Raw genomic sequence first — 12,081 nt, 5'->3', positions numbered from 1 at the left:
TAGTGGTTTCCCATGCCTCTTTTTCAGCAGGTTTGGTACCAATACAAAGTGGGATGAGATGGTCAAACATGAAAAGTTTGAAATTCAGCTATTAAAATGTGTATTGGGTAAATGTTTACTCTACTGCATGTTCATTTATTTTTCTTTCAAACCTTTGAGTCTCCTTAATGCTTCACTGAGACAATTTATTCTCTTTGGAAAACAGGACATGGGTAATTAAACAAGTGAGAGAAACTAGTTTATTCAACTGTCTGGAGATTCAAAGAACCAACTGGTTTCAGAGTAGCAGCTGTGTTAGTCTGTATTCGCAAAAAGAAGAGGACTTGTGGCACCTTAGAGACTAACAAATTTATTTGAGCATAAGCTTTCATGAGCTACAGCTCACTTCATGCATCCGATGAAGTGAGCTGTAGCTCATGAAAGCTTATGCTCAAATAAATTTGTTAGTCTCTAAGGTGCCACAAGTACTCTTTTTTTTTTTTTAAAGAACCAACTGCATTTAAATGGAGTTAAATCACATTCAGTTGACACCATGTGAAATCAGGGATTCACTGAAACTATAAGTATATTAATTCTATGGAAAATAGAACTTAATAAACTGAAACCATCTTCTTAATGATAAGAGAATTAACTTCTGATTGTTTATAGCACATAGTATTTGCTTGCTTTGTGTTACTTGGAACTATACCCACTCATGCCATTAGCCTGAGAGCTGCTCAGGACAGAGGTCATGTTCTTTATACTGCACACTAATCAATTGTAAAGATCTGTGCATGCCTTGTGGGGCTCTAATGACTAAACTTTTTTGGGCTAAACTTAAACCTTCTCTAGGTTTGTTCTGCACCTAGAACAATGGGGCCCAAACTGGCTAGTTTATAGATGCTACTCTAAAATGAATGCTAAATAACAGGTGTTTTATAGCCACAATATATACTCCTACATTAAAGTAGATCTAACTGATCATCTAGCTTTATTTGCAGCAGCATGACCTGGGAGTTACAAAGAAACATTGCCAGCCTGATCTGGACAGAAAAATTTTCTAAGCATGCTCTGCCAAGGAAGAAAGATTTTTTTATTATTATTCTAACTGTGATAAGCTTTTTTTTTTTTTTTTTTTTTTTAAGAAAAAGCAGAACAATCTTCCCTTTACCATCAATCATAAACAGTTCCAAGTAATGCAATTATTTTGTAAATCCTTTATAATTTATTTATACCTCTATTTTACTATATTTGCTTTTATTTATTAGCATTTATGAACAAATGGTATTGTTTGTTAATGTTAGTTTCAGTTATGAGTGGAATGTTTCTATGGTCCTTGTTGCTTGGGCCAGCCAGTGCCTTACTTCACAATTATCTCATTTTTGGAAAAAAGTTTCCTCAATCACTTTTAAGAATATTTTATACACCAATCAGTAAAATATGATCAGATATACATACTCATTTTAATTCCACTGCATCTGAAAAGGTGATTGAAAATAAAAGTTTCTCTATAGCAACAAGTTCATATTAAGTTTTTCATTTGTTCTAAAACTCTAAAGGTTACATTCCATGCTGTACATATTTCCTCTTTATTGCAAGTTGAGTAAGATAATGAAGTTTTCCATGTAGATTCATAGATACTAAGGTCAGAAGGGACCATTCTGATCTAGTCTGACATCCTGCACAGCGTAGGCCACAGAATCTCACCCACCCACTCCTATGAAAAACCTCACCTATGTCTGAGCTACTGAAGTCCTTAAATCATGGTTTAAAGACTTCAAGGAGCAGAGAAGCTTCCCTCAAGTCAACCATGCCCCATGCTACAGAGGAAGGCGAAAAACCTCCAGGGCCTCTCCAATCTGCCCTGGAGGAAAATTCCTTCCCGACCCCAAATATGGCAATCAGTTAAACCCTGAGCATATGGGCAAGATTCACCAGCCAGATACTACAGAAAATTCTTTCCTGGGTAACTCAGATCCCATCCATCTAATATCCCATCTCAGGGGATTAGGCCTATTTACCCTGAATATTTAAAGATCAATTACTTATCAAAATCCCATTATCCCATCATACCATTTCCTCCATAAACTTATCCAGTAGAATCTTAAAACCAGATAGATCTTTTGCCCCCACTGCTTCCCTTGGAAGGCTATTCCAAAACTTCACTCCTCTGATGGTTAGAAACCTTCGTTTGATTTCAAGTCTAAACTTCCTGGTGGCCAGTTTATACCCATTTGTTCTTGTGTCCACATTAGTGCTGAGCTGAAATAATTCCTCTCCCTCTCCTGTATTTATCCCTCTGATATATTTATAGAGAGCAATCATATCTCTCCTCAGCCTTCTTTTAGTTAGGCTAAACAAGCCAAGCTCCTTAAGTCTCCTTTCATAAGACAAGTTTTCCATTCCTCGGATCATCCTAGTAGCCCTTCTCTGTACCTGCTCCAGTTTGAATTCATCCTTTTTAAACATGGGAGACCAGAACTGCACACAGTATTCTAGGTGAGGTCTCACCAGTGCCTTGTATAATGGTACTAAAACCTCCTTATCCCTATTGGAAATGCCTCTCCTGATGCATCCCAAAACCGCATTAGCTTTTTTCACAGCCATATCACATTGGCAGCTCATGGTTGATCATAGGATGACTAATACTCCAAGGTCCTTCTCCTCTTCCATTACTTCTAATTGATGCGTCCCCAACTTATAACTAAAATTCTTGTTATTAATCCCTAAATGCATAACCTTACACTTCTCACTATTAAATTTCATCCTATTACTATTACTCCAGTTTACAAGGTCATCCAGATTCTCCTGTATAATATCCCGATCCTCTTCGAATTGGCAATACCTCCCAGCTTTGTATCATCTGCAAACTTTATTAGCACACTCCCACTTTTTGTGCCAAGGTCAGTAATAAAAAGATTAAATAAGATTGGTCCCAAAACCGATCCCTGAGGAACTCCACTGGTAACCTCCCTCCAGCCTGACAGTTCGCCTTTCAATAGGACCCGTTGCAGTCTCCCCTTTAACCAATTCCTTATCCACCTTTTGATGTTCATATTGATCCCCATCTTCTCCAATTTAACTAATAATTCCCCATGTGGCACGGTATCAAACGCCTTACTGAAATCTAGGTAAATTAAATCCACTGCATTTCCTTTATCTAAAAAATCTGTTACCTTTTCAAAAAAGGAGATTAGGTTGGTTTGGCACGATCTACCTTTTGTAAAACCATGTTGTATTTTGTCCCATTTACCATTTACTTCAATGTCCTTAACTAATTTCTCCTTCAAAATTTTTTCCAGGACCTTGCATACTACAGATGTCAAACTAACTGGCCTGTAGTTACCCGGATCACTTTTTTTCCTTTCTTAAAAATAGGAACTATATTAGCAATTCTACAAACATTTGGTCCTACTCCTGAGTTTACAGATTGATTAAAAATTCTTGCTAATGGACTTGCAATTTCAGGTGCCAATTCCTTTAATATTCTTGGATGAAGATTATCTGGGCCCCCCGATTTAGTCCCATTAAACTGTTTCAGTTTTGCTTCTACCTCCGATATGGTAATATCTACCTCCATATCCTGATTCCCATTTGTCATGCTACCATTATCCCCAAGATCCTCTTTAGCCTTATTAAAGACTGAGGCAAAGTATTTATTGAGATATTGGGCCATGCCTAGATTATCTTTAGCCTCCACTCCATCCTCAGTGTTTAGCGGCCCCATTTCTTCTTTCTTAGTTTTCTTCTTATTTATATGGCTATAGAACCTTTTACTATTGGTTTTAATTCCCTTCACAAGGTCCAACTCTACTCAACTTTTAGCCTGTCTCACTTTATCCCTATATGTTCTGACCTCAATTAGGTAGCTTTCCTTGCTGATCCCTCCCATCTTCCACTCCCTGTATGCTTTCTGCTTCTTCTTAATCACCTCTCTAGGATGCTTGCTCATCCAGCTTGGTCTACAACTCCTTCCTATGAATTTTTTCCCCTTTCTTGGGATACAGGCTCCGATAGCTTCTGCAGCTTTGATTTAAAGTAATCCCAGGCCATCTCTACCTTTAGATCCATAAGTTCTTCAGTCCAATCCACTTCCCTAACTAATTTCCTTAATTTTTGAAAGTCAGCCCTTTTGAAATCAAAAACCCTAGTTGCAGATTTATTTTTGTTAATCCTTCCATTTAGTTTGAACTGAATTAGCTCATGATCACTTGAGCCAAGATTGTCCCCTACAACCATTTCTTCTATGAGGTCCTCGCTACTCACCAAAATTAAATCTAAAATGGCATCCCCTCTAGTCGGTTCAGCAACTACTTGAAGGAATCCATCAGCTATTGCATCAGGAAAATCTGAGCCCTATTATTACTAGCATTGGTCCTCCAGTCTATATCTGGGAAGTTAAAGTCTCCCAAGATCACGCAGTTTCCATTAGTATTTACTTTATTAAAGACATTAAAAAGGGCTCTATCCATATCCAAATTAGATCCTGGAGGTCTATAGCACACCCCAAGCACTTTCGTAGGAGAGGCTTTACTAGTATTCTTCCCCAATGTAATTTTTGCCCAGATGGACTCTGTCTTATCCATTGCATCGCTTCTTATTTCTTTACATTCTACTTCATCATTGATATACAATGCTACTCCACCACCTTTACCTTTGTTTCTGTCTTTCTAAACAGCACATATCCTTCAATACCTGTAGTCCAGTCATGTCTACTATTCCACCATGTTTCTGTTATCCCTAGAATATCTGGTTTCACTTCCTGCACCAGTAGCTCTAGTTCCTCCATTTTGTTACCTAGGCTCCTCGCATTGGTGTATAAACATCTTAATTTTTGCTGTTTGGCCTCGCTCACATTTTGTACCCTATTAGGCACAGTCATTCTACAGCCAGTATAACCTATTAGACTAGTATCCACACCGCCCTCGCTCCTTATATACATTCTCCTACCCACGGCTGTATCCTTTCTTACTTCGTCTTCTTCCCTCTCAATGCTATAATCTGGCGTGGAGATTTCCTGGACATCTCCCAACCATCTCCCCCTAATTCCTAGTTTAAAGCTCTCTTTATCAGTTGTGCCAGCCTTGATCCTAGAAGTCTATTTCCTGCCCTACTCAGATGAAGTCCATCCCGAGAGAACTGTCCTCTGTCCGTGAATGCCTCCCAGTGGCCATACATCCCAAAGCCCTCCTTATAGCACTACTGCCTAAGCCATCTGTTGACAGTCAATCTTGTCACACCTTTGTTGCCCTTCTCTAGGAAGAGGAAGGATCCTGCTAAAGATCACCTGAGCCTCAATTTCCTTAAGCGTCTTCCTCAGCCTAGCATAGTCTTCCCTAATACTTTCCAGCAAGAATCTAGCCATATCATTTGTTCCTACATGAAGGATAATTAGGGGATTCTTTCCTGCTCCCTTTAAGATCCTTTTCAACCTCAGGTCTACATCCCGTATCTTAGCACCCAGAAGACAGCACACCCTTCTATTCTCTGGATCAGCTCTAGTTACAGGCCTGTCTATTCTTCTCAATAAAGAGTCCCCGATCACATAGACCTGCCTTTTCCTGGTGACAGTGCTATTTTCCAGTCTCTCCCCTGTTCCCTCTGGCTGCAAGTTCTTTCCATTCCTATTTTCCCTTATAATCCTCTTCAACCCATCCTGTATCCTCCTAGGGCTCATATTTGGTGTAGTCTCCCTCGAGCCTTTTGCTTTTCCTATAGGACTAGCCTCTCTTCTTCCTTACCTTTCCACCTTCAACAAGTACCTGCTGAGCCCCTTCTTCATTTTCCAACTCTGCAAACCTATTCCTAAGCTCTATTTCTCCTTCACTAGCCTGTCTTTTCCTCTGCCTGGTTCTTTTAGTCACATGCTTCCACTGACCACTTTCCTCACCCAGTCTCCCCTCAGAATTCCCCAGCCCTGCTTCCATCTGTGAGTCTGAGCTTTTCCCTTCAGATACCTCATATCTTTGCTCCATCATCTGCTCAAACCCCTTCCTAAACTCAACAAGACTTTCCACCTGCATCTCCAAACCTCAGATCTTTTCCTCCATCAGCTCTATCAGACAGCATTTCATGCAGAAAAAACTCTTACCAGTTCCCCCCTCCAGGATCATGTACATACCACAGCTTCCACATTCAGTCATCCTCAATGTGTCTTCCACTACAGGAGTCACTCCCACAGCTGCCTCTGTATCTATCATCGCCTTCCCACCTAAATCATGTTAATCTGGGAAAACACAAGCCACACCAAAAAGACCCACCCAGCAAAAGCAAACCCCAAACAAGCACCACAATGCAAACTCCCACTCAAACTCCCCTGTTTAGAGCTCTGTTTGCTAGCTCCTGTGCCACTGCAACTATCTGTGCCACTGCCTGCCTTGCTGGCTACCTTTATAGGACCTCTAGTCAGAAGCCCCACCCCCTAATCAGGGCTCAGCTGCTCTCCCAGCACAAAGCCCCTAGGCACACACAAATACTAAAAATACAAAACCAAGTACAACTATCTTCTCCTCCAACAGAACTCCCACTCAAACTCCCCTGTTTAGAGCTCTGTTTGCTAGCTCCTGTGCCGCGGCAGCTGTCTGTCTGAATTTTGGCACCTTTTAAAACACTAGCACTTTCTGATCTACCTCTTGATTATGAGTGTGTTAATGACTTTCTAGAAAGCCATGGGATATATTTGTCTGACTCTGGGCAAAAGTAGCAAATGAAGAAATGTTTCCTAAGGGGAACATCTGTCTCCAGAGGCTTTAGAACCAATTCCAAATGCATCTATGGCTGCTGACTCTTAATTGGAAAATTTACACTTTTGACTGACTTCAGGCTTTAACTATTAAGAGAATATGTATTTAGGCCAAATTTTCAAAGGCATTTGCCTATCCATATCTATTTGTGCATGCAGACTGGGTTGTACAATTAGCTGATTTGCTTACACAAATAAATATTTGCATGCACAAATGAAGATTTGCTCACATAAATGACTGTGTCTGCAAATATTGTGTGTGGTTAAAATAAAAAGCTTGCTAATCATGTTCACCAATACCCCCAAAATTTATGTTGGGGGTTTAATTGTGCTTTTACACACAAAAAATCACCACCCCTTATTAATTTTACCACATAATATCTATAAAAGTCTTGTTATAGTTCCTTATATCTCTGAAACTGTTTAATTAATTTGATTGTTTCAGCAAGACCCTGATTCAGTAAAACATCTAAATTCATGCTTCACTTCAATGAGACTTAAGTGCATTCTTAAAGTTAAGCATATGCTCATGTACTTTGCTGAATTAAGTCCTAAATTATCTAGGTTTGATGAACTATTCTTCATTTCCCCTAACTTTTTAATAACACACTGTGAAGGAAACACATCACAATGGAAATTGCTTATAGAGAATGCAGCAATAAAGATTGTCAGTTATAGTTTATGGCCAAGTTTCTTTTGTTCTCAAAGCAAACGTGAATGAGGGATAAGAAATTCAAACACATGCTGTGTATTTTGTACTTCCATAGTTGTTAGGGAAATGAGGATCCTATTGATCTGCAGGTTTCTTAGTAGTTTTCCAAAAATGAAGTCTGTGACATTTATCTCTCTAGGAAAATGTATGGGTTGGCCTTTGAATGTTATTTGACAGGACAAATATTTATGTTTACTAGAACTGACCAACTTATTAACTGTGAATCACATTATTCAAAGAATAATCAATGTGCGGCTGGAACTCCAGAGTCCCAAGAGCTATTCCTAAAGAACATTTAGTCTAGGGAAAGTCCTGGATGTGGTTTCTAGGACATTTGTCCTGATTTCAAACTGGGATAGATAAATATTGTAGAGAAGCGTTGCATGGATTAGCCATCAGCTAGTGTTCTTTAAGGTCTTATGAGTGACACTCAGGCACAGACCTGAGCAAGCAGCTGTGAGAAGTCACACTGCCCTGGGCATAGGATTGCCAGGTGTCCAGAGCACCCGGTTGGAAAGGGATCCTACTGGCACTGGTTACCACCACCGACTGGGCTGTTAAAATTCAGGTCGGTGGTGCAGCATAGCAGGGGCCGGGGGCTAAGGCAGGCTCCCTGCCTGCCCTAGCTCTGCGCAGCTCCCGGAAGTGCCACCAGGTCCCTGCAACCCCTAGACTTATGGACCGGCAGGGAGGGTCTGCGCACTGCCCCCGCTCTGAGGGTTGGCTCTGCAGCTCCCATTGGCCAGGAACCGCAACCAATGGGAGCTGCAGAAGTGGCGCCTGCGGGCGCGACGGCAGCACATGGAGCCTCCCTGGCTGCCCATGCCTCTAGGGGTTGCAGGGACCTGGCTGGCTGCTTCTTGGGAACCGCGGTTAGTGCCGCCAGGACCCCTCAACCCAGGCCTGATTCCAGAGCCCACACCTCCAGCTGGAGCCTGCACCCCCTCCTGCACTCCGAACCCCTCGGCCCCAGCCCGGAGCCCCCTCCTGTACCCCAAGCCCCTCACTCCTGACCCCATCCCAGATCCTGCACCCCCAACAGGAGTCCTTACCCCCCTTCTGTACCCCAAAGCCCTGTCCCAGCCCGGTGAAAGTGAGTGAGAGTGGGGGAGAGCGAGTGATATAGGGAGGAGGGATAGAGCGAGTGGGAGCGGGGCCTCAGTGAAGGGGTGGGACAGGGGGTGGGGCAGGGGTGTTCAGTTTTGTGTGATTAGAAAGTTGGCAACCCTACCTGGCAAGGGATTATGACTCCTTGAGGCATAGTCCCTTCTCTAGTGCCTCAGTCCACTGGTGGACTGAACGCTGGGCACCATTCTGTTCTTACCAACAAGCAGGCAGTGTTGAGGGGAAAGACAGGCCATCATCCTGCCTCCTTCCTAACAGTGTTGGAAAAAAATTAGAGCACCTTAGGTAAGCCGTGGAGTTCCTAAACTCCCACAGTTGCAGGAGCTGCAGCTATCCCTGGCCCTCATATATGATGCACAGAGGGGGAAAGAACATTCTTTGCACCTAATCATACTGTGCACCTACTAAAAGGCAAAAGTCAATGACCTAAAGAAATGCAGGGTTGGGGGCAGAGAAAAGGGGAGGGGAGCAAGGACTGCAGAAGTCTAGAAACATTTAAAGTTTACTCTGCACTCCCTGCAGATCACATGACTTGAAAGATATTGTTTAATTTAAAACTAATTTATACAATGTTTTTGTTATTGCTTTTTAAACTGACATGTCAAATGGGTGCAGAATGATTTAGAGCAGAGGCTCTCAAACTGTGGTCCGTGGACCACCAGTGGTCCGCAAGCTGCATTCAGGTGGTCCATGGATAGTTCCCTCTAAGGAGCGTGCCCGGGCAGCTGCACACAGAGAATGAAGGGCCACCCACCTAATTAGTGAGCGCGCAGGCATGGCTCCACTAATTAGGTGCCTGGACCCTGGAGAAGACGCACATGTAAGGTGAGGTGGTGGCCTTGGGGGGAATAAGGGGTAGGTGGGAGGGGGCAGTGAGGTGAGAAGAGAGGGTGGGGAGAATTTGGGATGTGCACGGCTGCGGTGGCCAGAGAAAGAGGCGACTTTCTCTAGTTCCAGGGCTGTGGCTCCTGGGGAGAGATGGCCTTCTTTCCCAGCCCCAGCTCTGTGGCTGCTGTGGCGGGGGAAAGACCTCCCCCCTTCCCAGCTCCAGTTCGGGGGCTGCCATGGCGGGGGAGAGAGGGCACATCCATCAACTTAGAAAGGTAAGACTACTGATATTAAAATAAGAGTTGTATGCTTTTATTTGTAGAACAAAAAAAGTTAATTATTATTAAGGTTTTTTTTATATAGTGCTTTTATCCAAAGCGCTTTACAATGGTTAGCTAATGGTACAAACAACATTTGGAAAGATCATTAAGTGGTCTACTGAGAAGCTCAGCAATTTTCAAGTGGTCTGCAAAAAAAAAAGTTTGCGAACCACTGATTTAGAGGGACTGTCTGTTCCAAACTATGGGAAGCAGTTGTTTGGAACATATCCACTTCTACCCCTCGCCCACACTCCCAGCTACTCAGGATCCCCTGGCAGTAGAATTGATGTCGTTCTGGTGCACAAAAGTTGGGGTGAGAAGGTTGGATGATTGGGGGCTGTGTGAGGAGCAGGGGCACATCCCCAGCACAGCATGGAGCTCTGTTCCACACACACAATGGTGTGCAGATAGTGGAGAATGCACAGGCCAGGGAAGGGTGGGCTGGAGATCTTCTGCTATGCAGATCCTCCTGTACATACCTTTCCATTGCCTGGGTACCATGGAGCTCTGCTCTTCAGGGACCTGAGCTTAAACCCAGTGAAGTCAAATGGAAAGACTTCCTGTGGTGGCATGCAGATGGCAGGGACTGGGTGGAAAAAGGAAAAGGTGAAAGATTGGCATCTGGGAGGACCCTCCTATCCGCTTCTCTCTTTCTCCTTCATTCCTCTGTGCTGGAGAAAAGCACATAAGGGATCTCCATTTACCTCAGTCACTGGACTGCAACTGCCTTGCAGTCTGAACAGGAGGATTCCTTGCCCACATCTGTTTCGCGCCTGACCTAGGTATTCAGGTTGGCATTGAGCAGAGCATTGCCCTATATGTCTAATTCAACCTAAGACCTTACACAGAATATATTGAACACCAAAGAGTTGCAAATAAATAGCTTAACAGCAGGGATGTCGTGGAGAAGGGAATGGTCTGGAGAGACTTGGACTCTCCTGTTGTAGTCATGAGAAAAAAGTGTGTATACTGGACCGAAATTCCACGTGATCAGTGTGAGCTAATGTTCTGATTTACCTTACAGATTCCATTTCATTCTCCTCCATTCGGATTCTTTAATATTGTCCGCACCATCCACATTTTAAAACGTGCAGATATAGTTTATTTTCCGTACAGAGTTATGATTGTGTAAATGGAGTAACAGTTTCACACCTACTAGTTCATTGCATTGCTGAAATTTTCCAGTGTACATATAATTTTATAAAATACAAAATGAACTGTAAAAAAGAGGCCTAATTTGGGGAAACTTCTAGAATCATATTAAGCGGTATAGAAATATCTGCATCTTTGATATAGATAACTTTCTCTCAAATCATAGTATTTTGGAGCTTAGGATAAAACATATCAGGTGGTTATTGTATGAATTTGAACTATTTGTTTTTTAAAGATCCAAATCCTCAGGTCTTAAGCTTTTATTCATTCATTATGCCAGCAAATTTCTGTTGATTTCAATAAAAAGGGAGAAAAGTACTCAGGATCTGGCTATAATTATTTACTTAGTTTTGCACAAATGCTACAACCCAGAATCTATTCATATGCTCTCGGCACCCCTTAACATAACTTAAAAATGCATTACAAGTAACTCCCTAAAAGTACAACATTACAGTTCGGTACAACCCACCATCAGCAAACCTGGAATCTTCAAAAGCTCAAATCTTCCTTCCCCAGTACCCCCTACCAACAGTTCTCCAACATTATAGTTAGCATTCGCCCACACATCACCCCCATGTTAAAGGCCTATGGAAAACAATGAGCTTTGTCAAGTGCCTTGAACATCATCGGATTTGGGCTATTTTGGACTAAGAGGGGGTTGCAAATTCGATAGCTGAGGAACCCTGACAGAGAACACCTGGTCAGCAACTCCTTCTCATTTATACCGATGGTTCTCCCATCGGTTTTCCTAAAATGATTGCAACATAAATGAAAAACTAAGAAAAAACAAAAGAAAAGTCTCCATGAGAGAGTGCACAGCATGTGTTTGGGGCCACTGAAAGAGACCAGAGCAAAACAGAATAAATTGGCATCTAAAATCTGCACACAATTCATAGAAATTTAAAAGTACATTGCAGAGAAAACAAAAGACAAGACAGTTTCATTTGCCTCCCTCATTTTCACCCACTGCCAGGCTCCAGTGCACTGAAGTAGTATTGCCAAAGTGTACAACTAGTGTGCCTAAATGAGAGCATAGTTTTCAGATGAATTGAGAGGCTTCAACAACGCTTACGAGGGCCCTCATTCAGCAAAGTAATTAAGCACGTGCTTAACTTCAATGTAACTTGAATTTCAATGTGATTTGAGTACTTAACTCCCTTAGACTCTTTTGAAAATCCAGGCCTCACTGTAACTTTAGGCACCCTGGTCTAAATATTTTGGCT

The sequence above is a fragment of the Dermochelys coriacea genome, chromosome 2 (genome assembly GCF_009764565.3).
Source record: "Dermochelys coriacea isolate rDerCor1 chromosome 2, rDerCor1.pri.v4, whole genome shotgun sequence".
Lineage (NCBI taxonomy): Eukaryota > Metazoa > Chordata > Testudines > Dermochelyidae > Dermochelys > Dermochelys coriacea.
This window is presented reverse-complemented; position numbering follows the sequence as displayed.